The 22915-nt window shown below is 33.2% G+C and overlaps 1 protein-coding gene across 1 annotated transcript in view; it reads right to left on the bottom strand.

Moving 5' to 3' along the window:
- The window catches only part of nAChRalpha2 (nicotinic acetylcholine receptor alpha2), a 342153-nt gene that overhangs the window by 71227 nt on the left and 248011 nt on the right, over nt 1-22915 (bottom strand). The window lies entirely within an intron of this gene.

Raw genomic sequence — 22915 nt, 5'->3', positions numbered from 1 at the left:
TTAATACTGGGAATACCTATCTATTAAATCTTTTCGGATATACAGGGTGTCCGGGATAAAAGTGCAGTAACTTCAGGAGGTGATTCTACATGATGCTAGTAGCAAAAAAGATAAATAACTTTTTTTTGAAATTTTAACTTTACATACCTACTAAAAATACTTAGTGGAGGTACACACTTACCCGATAAATTCGCTGTGTGCTTGTCGAGCGCGAGACTGGCGACGTTTTTTATTAATTGACAGTGACGCGTAAACCGAGAGTTCAAAGTTATAACAATGCGCTTTAAAATCGTCTGTTTTATACCAAATTCGAAGAACAAAGAGAACTGCACTAAAACAATAATACGAATTTACACAGAAAGTGTTTTGGTGTCGTCCAACTGTAGGTATTCGTTGATGTTTTCGTCGTTGAGAAGTTGATTTTGTAAGTATGTTGTCGTAAATATGGATTGAAAATCCTTATCTTTTTCACGGCATGAAACGATCATTGAAGTAATCAGCTTTCTGAAGAATTAATGAATGAATATCTTGTTACGTAAAGGGGCGGCCTCCGGCTCCTGTAACCCATTATCGAGTTATGTAACCAACATGTATAGTATTGTATAGTGAATACATGTGAGGTATTTGTTTATAATATTTCTTCGCGGGAAGGGGGGGTAGCGGGTGTTAGTTCTAAGATCGGCCAGTCGATTTCAAATGATCCAAAAGCAATTATAATGCAGTACGCACACGCCGGTGCAATGTAGCCAGGTATGAACGTATTAGATTTGCGGGTTTGAGCTATTTTATTTATATGTGTATTAAATAATAAGTTGTAGGATATTGAGGCGAATGAGACTCTAATAACGGGGATTTGCTCGACGCTCACATTTTATTTCGTACAAATGTAAGTTATTTATATTAAAGATTAAGAAAAACAGCACTTTACCATTAGAAATTATTATAAGCAATAATTAGTAGCCTGAAATATCCATACAAATTGAAAATATCTCCCGAGTAAAAATAAATGACGCTGACGGGAATTGAACCAGCAACTTCTGATGTCCGGTCAGGTGCTCTGAACCACTGAGCTAGGTTGTCTTATTTCCAACACGCAAAATGATTCAATATGTATTAGTACTTCAATTAACAATTACAGCTTATTATATTTTTTAACCTGTAAACAACCAACTTTATTTTGTAGGAAAGGCTTTGTTAGTGCTGAATTTCCCACTGGATGGCGTGGAGACATATTAAATTTACATTTTTTGGTGATATTTCAGGCGACTAATTATTGCTTATAATAATTTGTTATCCTTTGTGCTTTGCATAAAAAACATTGTCTTATAAACGTTAGTTTATCATTAAAAAAAATAACCTTACCATTAAAATATTTTTGTAAAATGGTTTGAAAATTGTATAAAAACTATAAAATGAGCGGTAAGCAGCAGATTTTATTTTTCTAGACGATGAATTAGTAACTACTCTGAGGAAACATTTGAGATTTTAGTAATACGTTCATCAAAAATAATTAAAATATACCCCACGGAAAGATTTTCTACGGCTGCTGGGGCAAAGTCGACCGTAGGCCCATATATTTCGCCTTCAATAATTATGTCGTTAAGATTCCCACTTTATTTTAAAGGCAAGGCAAATTCAACTGAAGGTGTGTCCAATACATCAAGTCCGCTCGTCCCATATTTTTGAGCACGGCTGGCTTAAAGATTCTGGCTTTATTTGAGGGTATCGTCTCGTCTTAAAGAAGTCGATTTTTCATGATAAGTTTGGAATCTTTTGAGCGTTAATAGTACCAATGTTAATACAGTGAAATACAAAATTAAAAGAAGATAATAGATTTTTGGTGATTTTTTTTTATAAATGTCAAATTTGTGTTCCAGCTTTAATCCGTTGTTATGCTCGTCAAAATTGTTTTTTATTTATATTTATTTTTTTCACATTTTATAATATTTACAAAGCAGTTGGGGCAAATTTATTTTGCAAAATAAATACCATCGGGATTCCTTTTGTGGCCACAGTAACTATTCGGTAGATACGTGCCAAATTCGCGTCATTGTTTGGTAAAATTAACGTTATTTTTCTAGAATTTTTGGGAAAAGCGGTAATATTTTTCAGAAAAAGCATTGGCATATCTTTTTGGCATTTTGTAGTGAAAAGAATTAGAACTTTAATCAAGAAACGATGAATTTTGCTGCTTTGCATTTAAAGGCTAAACAAGCTTCTCAAAATTAGAAGCAGAGAAATATTTCTGATGCATGATATTACTTTTATTTTTTAAATTCCTGAAAATTTAAAAATTTTGAATAAAAATTCGCGTAATCGCAAACGCGAAATTTTCAGGAAATCTTCTCATTAGAGAAAGCGCAGCATCTTTTATTTGGAGGTAGCCCATCTAGTGTATTTTAAGCCCAAGCATGAGGCGGGCGGCTTTGAGGAAGATGGCATTTGTAAAAAATAATGGCGGGAGAAGTGATTAATATTTAATGGCGCTGAGAAAAAAAAATGTTGCGGTTCCAAAATTTATGATAATGTCTTCGCGGAAAATTGTATTAAAAAAATTATTTTACAGCTACCACTTTCTTGGCGATTTTTTTCTATCGCACTTTTAAATTTCAGTTTAAGCTTAGATTAAAATTAAATTTCTTAGTGACCCTTCAGGATTTAATAGGATTGAAAAATTACTTTTGCAATCTTTGTAGCAGGCGCCCAGAAATTGTAGTAAAAAATCGTTACCTAAAGGTTAAAAAATGTTTTTTTTCTTCTTCTAGTTATAGGTGGCTTAATTGGAGTTAATGCAAACTTCATGTACCCTGATTAATCGTGTATTATTATTTTATTAATTAAAATGCCCTGATGGGATTTTAAATGAAAATATGTACACTATTATAATATGTATAAATTTTCGATGGCGATATCTCTGAGAAAAGTCTCTGAGAAACACCATTTTGTTTTGCTTACGCCTTAGTACTACTCTAAAATACATTTTATATTAAGGCGATCCACTACGTCGTGTAATATTTTAAATTGAGCCGCTATCAATAACAACCTTTACGTAGATGGTGATAAGGTTTAAATTCCCGCTTAACACCATCCGCCTGTTTTGATTTATGTAAGAAAAAAACATGGCCAAAAAAGTGCCTTTTATTTTATTTTATGGATGTTCACTGAACAGGCATAAATATTTTTTTTTTCGATCATTTTATAAATAACCTAATTTGCTACATTATACAATAAAATCATAACCGAAAATGGGTTCGTAAGTAGGAGATTTGAACTTTAAAGCAGTTTTCATAGGCCTTTACATTCTTTTTTTCTGGGCTTATAAAAAGACTTACCTAAAAAATACTCGATTATTTCAAAAGTCAAGATGTATTCTACTCGCAGTGTTTAATTAAAGCATCTGAAACATTTCTAGGCGGCTAAGTTTTCAAACCAAAAACACATGATTTTGCATTACTAAGTGTGGGATCACCTTAACCCTCTGATGAGAATAATTTCCCTGCGGGTCTATCATTTGAGGATGCTGTGTGGAGGCTCTTTTTGAGGAAATAAAGAAATAGAAGTTCTTTGAAGGAAAAAGGTATGAGGGGTGGGTAGGAATCTAGGGATCAGTTTGTCCAGGAGTGATGGACGAATGAATATATCCCTCCCACTGCGGCGCAAGGCGATGGGTCGAGATACCAGTTGGAGTGGCCAAAAGGTCTCCCCAAACTCGCCTCTAACGAGAGCACCTTCAACACACCTCACCCGATGAACCCGGACATCCGTGATAAATTACTAAACGTGGCGAACAACTTGGGGTGTCCTATGGCAGTGGTTGGTTATGTAATAAATGGTTTCCGGGCCGGCGGTACCGAAACCACCAAAATAGTACTCTCATTCAAAATTCACAACAATTTTATAACATTAAAAAACTGGATACAAAACATAGGGCGATCAGAAATGTAAACCGAAACCACTCAACTGGACAAAATAAACACCATGTATAATATACAATGATTATTTCTTGGAAAACACTACTTATAATTCCATATTATTAAACATTAATAATATGTGAATGAAATCCTCAGCACAAGAGATCCCAGAGAGGAAATCATTTTCTTTACTTGTTACGAAAAAATAAAGATAACAAAACACTTATTACCTACAAGAAAGTCTAAAGATAGCCATGGGGAGGGGGTGGGAGAAGATAGGCAAGAGGAAAGTAATGAAAAACCTGTATATTCAGATCTGGTCACCAAACATGGGTAAACCTATTTCAAGCATTGTTTCAAGCTAAATTGCGTTCTTTCACCAGGGCCATAATTAGAATATCGGGTACTTTGGAACATGCAATAAATATATTGTTAATTTATTATTTTGAATGAATAAATTATTCTAATTAAATTTGCTTGTGCTCGCCGGGATTTTAATCCGGGACCTCCGGATTACTAGTCGAAAGACTTACCCATCGAACGCGGAGGCTGTCACAAAAAGATTCCGAATAAATTATCTTTTTCAAGATCGAATAACAAGTTTAAAACATAATGTATGCAAGCAAGGTATCTTTATGAGTGCTGTGTTTTAACTATACCTATTGGTCCGTTGCGATACCTTTAAATAGTTGACATTTAATTGTTGATAATCCTACCGCGCTTATCAACAATTAATAGTTGCGATACCTATAATTAGTTGACATTTAATTGTTGATAATCCAGAATAAAAGTATGATAAATTTAGTAGGTAAAGAAACACGCAGGAACATGGCTGGTAAGAGTTATAATAATGCCTCATTATATCTAACGCTCGATAAGAAATCGCACCACAAGAAGAAGAATACGTAATTTGTAAACACCAAGGACGGGTTGTTTCGGAGAAATTTAAAAATTCGTCAAATTTTAAAGTTCATTTCTGTGAAAGTCCTATTCAAGTTCTGTTATAGGCTAGTTGCTTGACATAACTTAAATAATAACAGAACTTGAATTTTTTTTTCACAAAACTTGAAAATTAACTTTGAAATTTGAAAAATTGTTCAAATTCTCTGAGGCAAAACGTCCTTAGTATCTACTGTAAGGACACTGCAGAGTCCACAACTAAATAAACCTTGTACTGTACTTGTACCGTACTTGTACCGTACTTGTACCGTACTTGTACCGTACTTGTACCGTACTTGTACCGTACTTGTACCGTACTTGTACCGTACTTGTACCGTACTTGTACCGTACTTGTACCGTACTTGTACCGTACTTGTACCGTACTTGTACCGTACTTGTACCGTACTTGTACCGTACTTGTACCGTACTTGTACCGTACTTGTACCGTACTTGTACCGTACTTGTACCGTACTTGTACCGTACTTGTACCGTACTTGTACCGTACTTGTACCGTACTTGTACCGTACTTGTACCGTACTTGTACCGTACTTGTACCGTACTTGTACCGTACTTGTACCGTACTTGTACCGTACTTGTACCGTACTTGTACCGTACTTGTACCGTACTTGTACCGTACTTGTACCGTACTTGTACCGTACTTGTACCGTACTTGTACCGTACTTGTACCGTACTTGTACCGTACTTGTACCGTACTTGTACCGTACTTGTACCGTACTTGTACCGTACATGTACCGTAATTGTACTGTACTTTCACTGTACTTGTACTGTATTTGTACTATTGTAATGATTACCAAAATTGTCAATTTCGAGTAAATTTTTTATCCCTCGATATCGTAACATCGTTTTTCAACGTTTAAAGCAAATTAAATTCGCTACCACAAAAGGTTTTAAGACCATCAAAGCGTCACAACTAACAAAAAACTGGCATTTCAGCGGGCCATGCCACGCCAGCCAAAAGTCCGGGTGAAATAAAAGATAATTAATTTTGATGATGTTAGAAACGCGATTTACGAGGTTCTCTAAAGGGATTTTAATCCCGGCTACTAGAAACTAACTGCCTTCGATGTTCCAACAGAAATGTATTGGATGCAGCACAAATATTGTTTTTATAATTATTCCCAATGGTAGTATGGAGTAGGATGGATCGCGTATGGCATATCAGGATAAATCTTATTTTCTTTTCAATATTTTATAATAAGCCATATTCTAAAACTTCCGGTAATTGTTTGGTTTCGGTTGCCTCCATATTGTGCCTTTTTAAAATGTCTACTCAGAAGATTCTCATATCTGACCACAAACTACCTCCTGTTTTAGTTTTGATATTCTTGTTTTTTCTTGTCCTGCTATTATTGTTATTCTAAGTTTTGTCATCACTTTGTATAAACAGTTTATATAACTTTTTATACATTACAGTTACTAAACTTGCTTTCAAATTGAAATTTCCGTGTTTTTTCGTCACTCCTTAACTCGACACAGAAGACACTGAGAAGAAAAAAATCCATAAAAAATGGATATGAAATCTTGTACTATAACTGGATAAATAATGTGTCATACGGCATTAATATTTAATAATCTGATAATCTGATTCGTTGGCACCTACCTATCATCAGACTTATTAATTTTGGTTGCCTGTGTTTTGCATTATTAGTCTCGCTTGAAATCTGATTCAATGAACTCAAATTCGTTTTGAAAATTGGAACTGATTGTGTGAAGAAGTCAGAAAAGGGCTAAAGTAGGCACCTACCTATCATCAAACATACTAATACTGTGTTTTGCATCATTAGTCTGGCATGAAATCTGATTCAATGAACTCAAATTCGTTTTGAAAATCGGAACTGTGTGTGGTGTTAACAATTAAGACACGGTCTAAATTAGGCACCTACGTATTATCACATATACTTATATTTCGGTTACTTTTGTTTTACATTATTAATCTTGAATGAAATCTGATTCAATGAACTCAAATAAGTTTTAAAAATTGGAACTGATTGTGTAAAGAACGACAAGGATTCAAAGTGCGCACCTAGCTATCATCATCAATCATAACAGGTGTCATCTTTGGTGACTTTGGTATATAATGTGCTCTAACCAAAATTTTTCCACATTTTTTTCATTTAGGAGGTGGGTTTAAGTACCACCGCCCCAGGAACCATTTATTGGATAACCAACACTTCTGTCATAGGTCACCCAAAGTGGTTACCTACGTTTGGTGATTTAGCAGGAGTGCCCAGGTACATCGGGTGAGGTGTGTTCAAAATGCGCCTACCCACGAGCTGCTTGGCGTGCCAGATCGGAAGAGGCTTGTTTGGGGATACCCTTTGACCTATCTAACTGGTCTCTTTTAAACCATCACTCATCAACAGCATCCCCAAAAATGACATCACATTCCTCAGGGTCTCCTATGTGGGGTTAATGGTATATAAAGTTGAGTGGTCTAACTGTGGTATTCATACATTTGAGTACTTCATGTTTTTCATGTGAAAGTTTCCTTTTAATTAAACTCCAACTGGTGGTTTTAAAGATCCATAAAGTCTGTTGAAATTATTATATTATAAGTAATTTAACGAGACATTTGTTAGAATCTTTATAAAAAAATATTAGCATTTATTCAAATTGATTACAGTTTTGAAAAAGCAGTTTCCTAGTGGTGAAAGTAACACATCGTCTATGGTTATATAGTCGTAGCAAACAGCCAAGGTACAAGGTTCCGTAAAGCAGTGATAATAAAAATGATTGTTCTTCAAAATCACTTGATATCGCTTAGAAAAAGGATGCGAAGCGCTTTGTTCTTTTTAATTTGAACAGATTTACCAACGTTAAATAATGATCCGGTAAACCAATCAAATATAGCAAAGTACGGAGTGTTCTTATAAAAGAGGAAAACATTTTTAATTTGGCAAATTACGAACGTTTTTAGCCTTTAACTTTACGGTGAAAGGTTATTTTCTTTTTCGGGTACCCTAAAGGAGTCTTCCTTTCTGGTGTCCTGTAGATTGATAGAGTGAGCCTATAGGAGGTTGGCTATCATCAGAATATGTCCGGTGAAACCTTAACACTAAGAAAATTAAACGAGGAAGATGGAAACTTTTGAAATTTGGATATTGAGGCATATCCACAAAATACCCTGGCACTGTCATATTTAACTTCATCATAGATTTTATTTTTAAATGTGAATACAGCACAAGAGTCTCAACTGCTCCCAATAGTCAGAAGCCAGTGAGACTATGGTATCCCCAATTGGGGAATGTTGTGGGGCTGAAAGAATGGACAGTGGTGGAGAGGGGGATAGGAAGGTGGGGAAGAAAGTGGCCATTCAGAGCTGGTCATCAAATATTGCGCAAGCAATTTCAAGTAACGTTTAAATTCTAAATGGCGACTTTTACCAGGGCGATACTGAGAGTATCTTGCACTGCAATGCCAATAATGGTAAAATTGTACTTATTACGAACGAAGTAAACTCCTTCCTCCAGTAAAAATAATAATTAAATGGAGGCCTCAGCACAGGTAATCCACCCAGTGAGGCCAACATTACTAAATGGTACTTAGAAATGGTACTACAGTAAATTCAATTCTTAACCTTGGAGAAAATACAGTAGATCCAATTGATAAGTTTGGAGAAAAATACAGTATCTCCAATTCTTAACCTTGGAGAAAATACAGTAGATCCTATTGATAACGTTGGAGAAAAATACAGTACATCCATTCCTTAACCTTGGAGAAAATACATTACATGTATCTAATTGATAAATTTGGAGAAAAATACAGTATCTCAAATTCTGTACCATGGAAAAAATACAGTAGATCCAATTGTGTGACCTTGATTATGTAAATTAATACACAGCACAGTAACAGCAAACAAATTAAGAAACCCACCTAATATTTTTCTTATATTGTAACTATAAATTAAATTAATCCAATATGTTATCATGTACCCTGATACAGTGTTCCTTAATTATGCATATTATTACATGTACCTTGATAACATTTATCAGGTGTTTTCTTAAAAAAAAAAACCAATATTTGGGTGTACGTCTGAACGTACGTACGTACGTACGTACTACGTATGTCTGAAAAAGTTTTTACTTTGATTACTTTGAAAAATATATATGTATATAGACTATATATTACTAACTTAACTATTAATGTAAAGTATGGAAATATAATTCATAACAGAAGCGTGTACAAATGTTAACTAAACCAGGCAATTTGGCTGTCCTAAAACGGGAAAATTTCCTAGTTGGACACCCAAAGCCTCCTTAATATGTTTGTAATTATTTGTATCTAATAAATAAATAAAAAAATAAAAAAAATGATAACGTTGGATAAAAATACAGTAAATCCAATTCTTAACCTTGGAGAAAAGACAGTAGATCCAATTGATAACTTTCTAGAAAAATACAGTAAATCCAATTCTTAACCTTGGAGAAAATGCAGTAGATCCAATTGATAACTTTGGTGAAAAAATCCAGTAAATCCAATTCTTAACCTTGCAGAAAATACAGTAGATCCAATTGATAACTTTGGAGAAAAATACAGTAAATCCAATTCCTAACATTGGAAAAAGTACAGTAGATCCAATAGATACACTCTGAAGAAAAATATAGTACAAGCCATTAATTACCTTAGATAAAATACACTAGACTCAATTAATAACCCTGGAGAAAAATGTAATCTCGTAAGCTACGTGACTAGTACAAGTGTAGTTCCGTAGAATCGATCCGGGTTGCAGTCTTCGGAGTAAGTTAAGCTCCAATAGGGAATGCACCAGAATAATAAGATATCCTAAACTTGACTTTTTACCATGGCGTTTGTTTGGTTAAAACGGTCTAAAACCAGGCTCAAGACCGGCTTTACCACACAAAACAAACGCCATGGTAATAAGTCAATTGTCAACTGTTCTGACCTAACGCGCTGCGTAATTTTTACACAACGTTTTTAAGTAAGTCTGTAATAGTTTTGGAAAAGTTTATTGACATATTTACCGATTGACTTCTGCAAAATATATATTACTTTAAATTCCTCAATGAACTATGAAACTTTAAATGCATTTCTTCTCGAATTCTTCACTTCATTTCCACACAAAAAAACCCTGCTAAGCACCGGGAAGACACGGTAATTACTGGTTATATGAATCAATCTTCTTAGGAATAGAATCAACCGCTTTATGCTCACAAGATAATATTTTTAATTTTAATTAACGTAAATAATGCACCTCTATCTATTGGCAATACTAAATGTTTTAGATGGTTGCATGCAACATATACAGAAAGAACGCAAAAAATGCCATGTTTCGTGATCCAAATATTTGCCCAATCGGGGCTTAAATTTTCGAAACTTGGCTTACGAAAATCAAATGGGATGGAGATCTACGATGTTACGCGAGTGCAAGTGAGACAGACCGCTGAGCTATTGGGCTACATGAAACATTTGTTTTTATTCAAATTTGTAAGCCACTTCTAGATTTCTTCTTTATTCTAAAGTTGCATCGTAACAAAAAATCCGAACAATATTAGTAACAGCAAAAATACAGGCGAATTTTGTTTATTTTATTTTTTTAAATATGTTTTATCATACTTCTAGATGTAACGACGGATCACGTGATACTTGCTCTGTCTCGTTCACGCGCTCTGACTCGTAGCACGTGATCTTTTCACAAAATTTTATTTTTTCACTCTCAAATTTAAATTTTTGACGGATCGCGTGATACGAGACAAAGAGCGTGAAACGAGAGAGAGCACATACTACGTGATCCGTCGAAAATTAAATTTGAGAGTGAAAAAAAAGAATTTTACCAAAATTTTGTATAAAATGATTCAACGTTTATTGTGTTCAAAACTGTTCAACCTGATCACATTAACCGTTGCCTACTGTGTTAAATACTACTGGATATGCACAGTAGATCAGCCAGTGGCGCAACACCGCAGTGCGAGCGGTAACGGGGCCATTAAGCTTTTTACTGCATTCCACGATGTTTTCACGACTGCCAGTGGCTTACCCGCCGCCACCGCCCCCTCCAAATTGTTTTATACTATCAGCGGGGCAGATGATGTCTTGGTGTCGGGCGTTAAGCCACTAGAAAAGGCTGAGATAAGCTACTTAGTTTTCAATATACATTTTAACATTTTCAGCCTTACTAAAAAAAAACGGTATTTTAGTTACACATTGACTAAAGAATGTAAATTTGTACAAGCTCTGTTTTGAATTCTTACTAAAATATATTTTTTTAACTGTGCTACAAATTTGGCAACGTTGCTTTTCCGGACTGCCGCATGCGCATATACAGATGTTGATTTATTTTTTTCATAATTTCTTTTATAAAATTAACTATTCACTATCAAAATCGTATTTCAATATATTTACTATTATATTTGTGGTTTTTTTTGTCAGTTTTACTAAAATAGTAATGTCATATTGTAAAGTTAATGATATTTTTATGCAAAAAAGTGAGATTAGTTGGCCTGACATCCAAGAAATCTTCACCACTAACAAAAGTATAAATCTCCGTGGACTTTAAAAAAAACGGGACGTCCCGTTGGCGTCATGTATCTTTTATCAGGAGATTTTTCAATGTGGATGAGTGTTTCAGGCGAATAATTATTGCTTGTAAAATAATTTTTACCCTTTGTGCTATGCATAAAAAATCTCGTCTTAAACATTAATTTACCAAAAAAATAATAATTAAAGAAAAAACAAATAAAAAAGCTATTACATGCAAGCCGAATTTCTAATAGAGTAGTCAGAGATGCGTGGAATAAATTTCCACAATATGTCATCGATTTTATTAATATAAAGCCAATTTAAATCTAGATCGCATTCTTTTTTCTAGAGAAGAAAGGATTAACTAATTTAAAATTTTAAAAACTTGTTAATAATAATAATTTATACCAAATAAACCATCTTTAAAAAGATCAAGTAATTTTTTAAACGCAATCTAGACTATGCTGGGGATGGCGTAATATAACGATATCCGGTCCAGAGCTTACGTCGGATGGTCTCCAATAACTCGAAGGCTGCTGTCCTCAATCGGAGATTTCCGCGGCGGGACTTATAGTATACTGAAGCCTTAATTTAATCACAGGAAAATAATCACTGTGCCACATCAATCCGCTAAGTCGGATTAATCGGCAGGATAAAAATCAGCCGGATCCGAAGCTTTTTCACTTCAAAACGGGTATTGACGAATCAATATTCTCATGTATCAAGTTAATATTCTTTGCCATTTGCTTTTTACAATTTTCTATCATGATAAATATTATTACCTGTTATTGATTGGTTCGATTTATAATTCGTTTGAATATCGACGGAAGTCGAGGAAGTTCATGGTCATCCTGAATTGGAATTCAATCAGGATTATTTAAAGATAGAAAAAAAGGTTTTTTTCAATATTTCAACATAATGGAATTCTGTCACGAATTGTCAGTATGAACAAAAGAAATATTAAGTAATTTTTGTTAAATTTGCATTTACATTATAAGGCACATTATTTTATGTTATTCTAAAATGTACAAGTCACTACAGACAACTTTTGAAGAGATCATGTCGCGTTAAAGCATAAGCTATTTAAAAAAATCCGTACTAAACTTTGACTAAAATATTCCGAATAAGTTTTTTTTAAATACATACCATCGGGCAGCAAAATGACATACTTAGAAATCGAACACACTGTACACACAACTTCTACACCCTGTATAATTGTACATACAGGGTGCCCGGGTGATAAAGTGCGCTCACTTCGGGCGGGTGATTCTAAATGATAATACAAGTAAAAAAGAATTTAACTTTTCTTCTATGGATATATATTTTATATATGAAAATAAAAATTAGTATTTCTAAAATGATATTTATCTTTTTTACTTCTAAGATCATGTAGAATCCTCCCTCCCTTCCGAAGTTAGCTCACTTTACCTCTGGACACCATGTATAAATAGTTAAAAGTTAAAGGATTATGTTATAATATTTTGTGTAAGTAGTAGGTAGATGACAGAAAATGATTAGTTTCTTAGTTCGACCGAGTGATGGTAGATTTGTAATATGCTGTTTTGGAGTGATAATACCCAATTACAGTATAGTGATAAATCTAACCAACATAAATAGTGAACCCAGAAACTATATATGTACATATTATAACTCGACGTACTTTCCCACAAACTCCGGGGTTCCTCAAGGGTCTAATCTTGGTCCTTTACTTTTTTCCCTTTTTATTAATGACATTCATCGTGCTATAAAGTTTGCGAAATTTTTGTTATTTGCAGATGACTTGAAGCTATTTTTAAGAATCCGGACCTTAGAAAACTGCGCACAGCTCCAGAGAGACATAAATGCTATCGTGGTATGGAGTGAAATTAACAAATTAGGTTTTAATTTTAATAAATGCGCCATAATGTGCTATACTAGAGCAAACACTGTAATTTAATTCAACTATAGGATGTCCCAATGTTCTCTTAAACATATTTCTGAACCAAAAGATTTGGGAATAACCTTTGACCCACACTTAACATTTCACGTTCATATTGAAACGATATGCAGCAGGGCTTTGAGAATGCTTGGATTTGTGCTATGTAACTCCAGGCATTTTTGCAGCTCTGCCGTGGTTCGCTTGCTATATTTTAGCCTAGTACGTAGTATTTTGGAAAGTGGCTCAATAATATGGGGACCAGGGGATGCAACGTACACTTCTATGGTAGAGAAAGTACAAAAGAAGTCTCTACGTTATCTTTATCTTAGAGACTTCGGGTACTATCCCTATTTATACCCATCAGTCTTCCTTTCTGGAATGCTAGGTATCGATAGTCTTGTCAACAGGCGGAAAGCTGCGTTGCTGATGATGGCCTATAACTTGTTGAACGGTCACATCAACAATCCAGAAATTTTGAATAAAATTTTATTTTACGTCCCTGATAACTTCGCAAGAGCGCGTAGACACAAACCATTCATTCTTCCGAGATGTAGAACTAACTTACCATCAGCAATGCCTATTGGAAGAATGATAAGCCTTCTAAACTCACTAGCCTCTGACATCGACATTTTCCACCTGAGCATTGCTAAATTTAAATTACTAATTAGGCAATTATGATTGTATAATGAATCTTTGTTATTGGATATTTTTATTCTGTAAATATACATTTAAAATATAAATAAATAAATAAATAAATAATAAATATTGTGTAGATTCCCTTTTCTCCTGTGCCATGTCCAGTTTGTTAAATGTGTTTGTGAAGTTTAAGTAAATCCACTTACATGTCAAACAACAACTTTCAAATCGTTTATAAGCTTCGGAGTTTAGATACTGTAGATCAGTGCTTCTCAAACTAGTGGAATTTTGGAAAAAAGTTTGAAGCTCTTTCTAGGGTACCGTTAGACGTTTTTATTATTTTTTTAATTTGAATATCGCACAAGAGTCCCAATTACTCACAATCGTTTGAAGCCAATGATATTATGGTATCCATAATTGGGCTGTGTTGTGAGGCTGAAATTAATGGGGAGAAGAATGATATGTGGAAGAGGTAGGTGGTGGAGTTCCTGGCTTTTTAGATCTGGCCACAAAACAAGCCATTTCAAGCAAAGTTTCACTTTTGACTGGTGGTCTTACAATACGGAGATACTGAGAGTATCTTCCACGATTAAAATAATGTTTATTAAAAATTTTGTTTTAGTCAATTGTACATCCAAGTTTACAAATGTCTAATTTATTTCAACTTGCATACATCCGCTATAATTATTAAATTTTCTTGTCATTTATATGGCTCTCAGAATCCAACTTGAATCTGTCAATTGGTGTAGGCTTTATAGTTCCCGGCAGCGCACTTAAATATTGTATTCCTTTGTAAAGTGGACTGTTTTGTGTATTGGCTTTGTCATATTTGGTAGCCTAATTTCATTGCTCTTGTGTTATATCTGTGAATGTCCTTATTGTACATAATTTTCCTTAAAAAGTGTTTTGGTAAAGTGTTATTTATTATTTCATGTATAAATATCATCGCGTTCAAGGTCATCTGTTTAACTATTACCCAATTTATTTCCTTTAACATTAATATTTATTTTTGAAAATATTTTGGTAATAGGTTGTTATTATTTTACGTATAAATATCATCGCGTTCAAGGTAAGCATCTTTTTCACTGTTAGCCAATTTAGAATAGTAAAATAAGTAATTCAAGAAGAAAGTACTATTAATAAGTCTTAACGAAACGTGAAACAGTACAAGATACAGAAAAACAAAAAGGTAAGTGGGAATCGAACTTAGGATCGCAGTCGTCAAGGTTCTTTTTTAGCCTATCGGATGTTTGCCAACGACAATAATAAATAGAAAATTCAATACTATTTGGCCTCCATTTTCTTTTATTTCTTCGCCAAACTTTCATATAGTTTGAGAAGCGCCGCTTTAGATGGTTTCCCATCCTTTATCTCCCAGATACAGTACATATTGAGATCAAGCGACACATAAGGTTAAAGTTCTGTAGGTGTAAGTTATTACACTGTAGCCGCTATACGGTGTACGTTATAGCCTGACATGTTTAATCATCGGTAGAAGCTTTGATAAATGAGTCAAACTGACAAGTCAGCTTATACACGTAGCTTATAAGACGGTAGTTCTCAAACTTCTGGACAACAAGCTAAAAAATAACGTAATCAAAGTAAATTAGAAATAAATAATAATAATAATAGAATATGGAATTATTGCTTGGGGAGGAGCAACAAACTCGGCTATCAATTACATAAAAACCGCACAGAAAACGATCTTAAAGGTAATACTAAAAAAACATAGACTGACTGATACAGACCAAATATTCAACAGCTGTGACGTACTAGATATATGCCAATTATATGTTAAAACACTACTAAACTACATTTTTGACAAAAAAAATAAATTTCAACATACACAAAATAACACTAACAGACCAGTTAGACAAGCGTACAAAGAAAACATAAAAACTCCGACAATAAATTCAAGCTTTGGACAAAGACACTACTAATACCATGCTATAAAAGCTTTCAACAGTGTAAAACTTGAAATTAAAATTGAGGAAAATAAAAATAAATTCACACACAAAATTACAAAATGGATTAAAGAACAAAAAAGACAATATTACCAAAATGTCATAGCAGAAAATGAAAATAAAACCTACACGTAACACACAAAACCAATATAAACACATATCACTCACAAACACACAAGATTATATATTAAATGTATTATTTTCGCTTTAAATGTATTATGTAGATTATATTTTAATATTATAAAATGAAGGCCTTAGCACGGGCAAGCCACCCAGTAAGGCCTACATTACTGGAAAATTTTGGAATGTAAAAAATATTGTAATAAATAAAATTTAAAAAAAAACAACTTTTTTAGAATTCTATGACGATATTAATTATTGAATCAAACACATTGATTTCGGTTGTGGGTCAAAAATGACATTTCCCAGAATTGGATGAAAAAGCTAGTATAATCCGACAAGATTATTTTATTTTTGTTTAACCTTTCATATGTGGTGTGTATTTACTACATTACACTACATTGCTTCTAATAACTTTAATAACTGTTTAAATATTATAAATTCTGGGTTCAGATTTTGGGTATTCCTCCGCTATACATTTATGCAATGAATTAAAAAAATAATATTTAACATAGTTTTCAAATCCAATTAAAAATCAGAGATTTTTGTTAAAAATCGGGAACAAATATACCAATACAATCAACCGTGTGACACTGCTACTCGAAGAGTGTGCGAGGAAATGACACGCTATTGATGTCCCGCTTTAGTTCGCTATGCGGGAACATGAGAAATCCACACGTCCGCAGTTGTATTTTGATTAAGACCATCGATACCTACGACCGCATAGCTGTGTGTGTGCGTCCAACACCCAACCAGCGCCTGTTCTGTCAGCCGCCAGCCAGTCGGTCGCAGGCCGTCTTTAGATATAGACTCCTCGCACGTTTTTTTAGCATCTGCCGATGGTTTTTTCACGTTTTCAGCAATTAAATTACAATTATTATCACTTTTGACATAAAATATAATAAAAATGAGCAATTAGCTATGAATATTCATATTTTTCCGATATTAAATCGCTTGTTTTGAGATGTGTATTGACTACACAGCACCGGAACGCGTAGATTTTTTTAGCACAGTAAGGGAAAGGTTAAGTAAAAAAGAACATCAGTAAGTGTATAGCAGACAGAGGGTTAATATGAAGACAATATTATTTTATCACATTTTACTACATCTAAACTATTTATTATTGAGTTAGCTATCATATGTTTTATTTTATTAAAAAATATTATAAAATAATATCCATGAATATCTCGGAGTTAAATTTTTTAACTCATTACCAGAAAAAAATTAGAAACATGAATGCAAATATAAACAAATTCAAAAGCCACCTTAAAAAGTATTCCGAACAGTTGAACTGAATCATATCAAATATAAACCAATATAACAACACCCCCATACACACAAGCCCTGCTTATTTATGGGGGTACATCAAATACTAATATTACGTAATTAATAACTGTACTATATTGTGTAATTATATTATGTAAAAAAAAAAAATTATCTAAAGGTGTCATTTAATCGCTGACAGCCCTAAATTATTAAAGCCAAATTCCGATACCTGCCCAGCTATTTCAGGTAGAATTCATTTTGAAGGTAACAATAAACTCACTACTCAAATATTTTTTTTTCTGTTATTATAACATTCTACACCTTAATAGAATTTATTTTATATTAATTACTATATATTATCATAAAAACCTCATACCTCAATTTATATCAGGTCTTATACAAACTTAGTATTCACTCAACTATTATAACACTAGTAGATATTTTTTATAATTATGTATTGTCTCACTGCACTTCTATTAACAACTGTATCACTTGCAATAATATTTTTTGTGTATACATTACTTGTTCTGTAATTTATTACTAATATTCTCCTGTGTACCACTGTATGCTTATAATCCGATGTATCATTCTATTATAAAAGCCGTTTTATGGCGTTTAAATAAATAAATAAATAATATTGCAATGTAATAACAAATTATATATACCAACCGTCCAATGACGGTGTACAACAGTATGTTATTTCAAATTATCTGCGTATAAAAGTATGTAGCATATGTTCTAAGCTGTTAAATAATACCTCCTTAATTGAGAATCACTTGTATTTTGAGAAGGAACGAATTCAAATGAGTTATTAGTATAATTATCTTTGAATAGTATAAAGTAAAGTCGCTTTTCGCGTCTGTCTGTTTGTGCACTTAGTTCTTCTAAACCACGCAGCAGATTTTGATAGTTTTTTTTATAATTTAGAGAATTTCTTCCGGAAGGTTTATACATATAAAACACAAATATATGTTTTGAAATCAAATGGAAAGTTTTTTCAAGCGCTTCCATTGCTAACGCTTGATAAACCTCATGAGATACATCAAATTAAAGTTCTTCACAATTAAATATCTTAAAAAGCCTTACGAAAAAGTCCACCGTAGTGTATGTCTATCCCTTAAGGATAACCCCCAGTAACGCCGGACGAAGTTTCCAAGTTTTGACTCAATAACAACTCAATCTTTTTTCTTTTTTATAGTTTGTCTAAATTACATTAATTGAATATTGTTCCAAAAAATTTATAAAAATGCACGTATCGAAGGGAAAGGTTTCAAAATACTTTTATTTAAATTTCGCTTTTGCTGTCATGAATGATAATCTTGGAAGTGGAAATCAACCCACTTCTTGACAAGCGATCGAGCTGAAACTCGACAGATATACTCGTTGTCGTTGAAAATTAATTCTGTCAATCATGAAAATTAATGGAATTACAGGAGTTCATATACGAAATAAATGTCGGTCCCACCCGATCGGCATATGGCGAGGTAGTTAGCGCGGTTAACACTAGTCCCTTGGAAGGAATGCTCAACCCATTCAAACACATTATATATAAATTATCGAAGGAAGCAAACACTTTGTGGCTTGACATTATTACACAAATGAAAGAATATCTTTGTTTTAAACCACTTTATTAAATTTATATATGTCGACCGGTTTCGGTTGAACTCAACCTTCATCAGGACAGTACAAATATAAACTGAATTTTTATTTTTATGTTTCCTCTATTCTGGCCCGAATCATCATAGGATATTGTCTATCATCAGAAAATAGTCATCATGAACAATAATGTTATGTTCAATTATGTAAAAATAAATGATTTCTTAATAAAGATATATATCTTTTTTAATAAAAGTACACGGAATTAAATTTGTTGTAATAGAAAATAAAAACCACCATGTGTCGAGCTATCTACGAGTTAACCAATATTCCCGTCAGTAAACGCCCACATGATATTTTTTTCTCACTTAATTCCATATCTTCATTCAGTCTCCACCAACTTTATTGACAGTTGACACCCCAACTGTCAGAAAAGTTTACTTTTTTCATCCATAGATAGGACTGGGAAGTGTGTCACAATACGCAACTGCCAAATTTATCGAATAACCGAAAAAAGCATGGACTGTTAATTGGGAAAAATCATTAGTGTACTGGACACCTACGCCAGTGACATTGACTCTAAAATGCCGGTTTCCTCTGGGGGTACCTTGGGTAAGGATTTGCAATGAAACACAACTTCGCGAATGTCGTCGGACAACTGACTGGTCGGGCCAGTTGTTTGCATATTTATTGGGTTCGAATTCAACAATTTCTACACGTGTTAATGTGGAGTAATTATTCTTATATCTAAACAGAAATATTTCCAATGAACTTTAGCATAAGAAACTTCTATGGCTTGAATTCAGTTAACTTGAATATGTATCATTGTATATTATGTAAAAGCTGTTTGTTTCTTAAAAATAAATAAATAATTATAATGCGTCATAGCGGCAAGAATTAATAACTAAGGTCCCACAGTTTTATCGTGCGAGTAATTCATCCTTGAAATGGCGATATGACACGTGTACGCTGATTTAAATTCTTAGCAAGACGACTTAAAGGATTCGGCATCGTAAAATGTGTGATATCAGATAAATATTAATTTTCTTGATTTGCTGTCCGGTACAATTACAAAAAGTATAAATGTGAAAACGGATTGTTTGCATTTCATCTGTGATAGATTAAGTGGTGAACAATTTGATGCATTAGCACCGATGAAAACTTTTCCTTTCTTTGATTATTTTACGTTCTAAATGCATAATTTTGCGGCCATTAAAACATGTCTTCATGTCGTTTTGAACCGATTACATTTATCTCCAGCTTTTATTTTTTTATTCTGTAACCGCACAAGAGTTCCAACTGCTTGCAACCGACTGGAGCCAGTGAGACTATGGCATCCAGATTGGGGTTAGCTATAAGTTTGAAGGAAGTGGGGAAGGGAAAGAGATGGAGAAGAGAAAGTTGGGGAAGTACCTGGCTATTCAGATCTGGTCACAAAACACGGATAAAGCCATTTCAAGCTAGTTTTCAATTCTGAATGGTGGTTTACACCAGGGCAACACTATAGTAGAGTAATTTATAAAAAAAACACAAATTAATCAAATGAAATTTACTTGCGCACGCCGGGATTTTAATCCACGACCCCCAGTTTGCTAGTCGAGAGCTTTACGTTATTTGTGTATTTTTGCTTACATTGTCATTATTATATAATATAATGTACATATAAAATGGTAAGTGAGGTCACCCTATGATTGTGGCTGATAAGCCAACACAGTTATTTTGTAATATTTATTTGGTCAGTAGAATATTATTGAAGCCCACCTTGAACATATTGCTCAGCAATTATTTTAGTATGAATTACTTATGAAGTATTTATTTTTGTAATAACTTTTATTTTTATTTTCAATATTGACGGTGGTTTGGTAAATTTCTTCAAGCCACAAACCGAAAACTTTATAAAAGTCGATAAAATCAAATATTAACAAATTTCATCTACGGTTTTAGAAAACTGTCACTTTTTTATCTTTTCTTAAAATAAAATAAAATAATTAACAAATTTTATAATAATTCTTAGAAAATACAAAAAAAACATTTTGAATTCATTGTTAGCGCAATATAAAAAAAAGTTGATTTACATTTACCTAGACATTCAAAATTCATATTTGCGTTATTAAAAAAACATATTATTGTTAAATTCACGTAGTAACAGCTATAAAGAAAAACCTAACTTTTTTTTCAAGACAGCAAACTCACGTGTCACTCTGCCAAAATTCAATGTTGCCAGATCTTCATTTTTTAAAATTATTATTATTCACAGATAATTTACAATCTCTGTTCAATTTGCAATTAAAACACCGTTTAACCTTTAAGAAGGGTTTTTTATTAGTAAGCCTGGATATAAATACGGCAAGTCGATTTACAGAGGTTAGAGGGAGATATTTTATAGATAACCCGTGTGAGTTCACACGAGACCGTTTGATATCAAAAGTGCATTTGCAGTCATTTGCACGAATGCATTTTATTAATCGATACGACTGCATGATCAGGGGCAATTTCGCAGTGTGCACTTTAGGGGTTTGAACTTTGCAGCATTCAGAAGGGTGTTCCGCTACTTACACGCGAGCCCCGGATATGAGGCTCTATAAGGCTCTATATTCTCTATAAGCCTTCTCTCTAAGGCAGTGAAGTGCATTGCTCTATGACAAAAGTTAGATTAGGTTTATTTTACATTTATAAAGACCGCGTTAACCGCCAATTGCGTTAACTTCGGAGTTGTATAATTCCTTACAAGAAATTGAAATTAAATATTGGTATTCGGTGACTTTTTAATACGTATATATATATTTTTTATGTGAAACCAGACATCTATAAATCCCGTTAAAAGGTGTATAATATTAATATTTTATTTTTCTGATTATGATTGGCGTACTAAAAATACGCAATTTAAATATTTTCATCAACAATAATTTAGATTTCAAAATCGATCTAAAACCGAACTGAAAGGTTCCAATTGGCTATGACATCATTATCACGGTTCCATGATAACTCAACAAAAAGTGATATAAAGTCATTAAAAACGATGAAAAAACTAATAATTAAAGCCTAACCTAACCTAACCTAACGTAACCTACTTAACCCAGTTAATAAAGTCATGAGTCATCACTTTCCATGACTTTTTAAAGATGTGATGAATTATCATTTTGACGAGTTATCCGGTCACCCATTATCACACAGGAAACGCCAATATCTGATAAGACAGCTGACGTCATTGCCGCCAAATTCAAGAATAAAAACGAAAATGTCGTTAGGTGGCAAATCGAAAAATGCACATTTCAAATCATTAAGGAAAATTTATTAAATAACAAAAAACCTTCACTATCGCAATAATTTAAAAACCGCATCGTAAGTCCGTTACAGCTTTCGAACAAAGTTTTATCTGCGACAATAGAATCATGTTATACTTATCTAGTTTTTTAAGCAGACCAAGAATAGACGCTTAACCGGGACCTTTCAAATGTTAAAAAAACATAAAGGTGCTGTTTGGATATATGTTTTTTTTTTGTGAAACACCTCCATATCAATTTTATGCAACATTTGAAAATGACCACTTTCTGGCCTGATGGTATGTAGAATACTGTGCCTTTTTATTTTTTATTTATTTTTACTTTTTATATTTAACGGAAATATAAAGGTAAAATAAAAAAGATACAATATTAAGTAAAAAAAAGATATGAAGTGATGTAGTTTGTTCTCAGTCCTCCTCACTAGGTATTCCTGTTCCGAGCCGGACTGTAGGTTGTTGTATGTGTGTTGATCATGATTTCCTCATCTTCTAATTTGTTGGTTCCCACAAAATATAAAATAAATTGAGCAAAAAGTATTTATGTTTGTTGTCTGTAGGTTGCGTTAGGGTTACTTCATAAATTTAATGATTTCCTCATCTTCATGTTTAGTTAGCCATAATTTGATGTCTTTTTTAAACTTTTCTATATCCATGGTGTTTTTAATTTCAATAGGAAGGGCATTTCATAATTTTGTAGCATGGAAATAGTGGTTTTTCTGAAACGTGTATTTAATTTTGGAATGTTTAGTAGATTTGAGGATTTCGTCCTTGTAGTGTAGGTGTG

The sequence above is a fragment of the Hesperophylax consimilis genome, chromosome 2 (assembly GCF_061612785.1).
Source record: "Hesperophylax consimilis isolate HC1 chromosome 2, BYU_Hcon_1.0, whole genome shotgun sequence".
NCBI classification, from domain to species: domain Eukaryota; kingdom Metazoa; phylum Arthropoda; class Insecta; order Trichoptera; family Limnephilidae; genus Hesperophylax; species Hesperophylax consimilis.
Note: the sequence above shows the minus strand (reverse complement) of the source record. Positions and strands in the feature narration are given on the sequence as shown.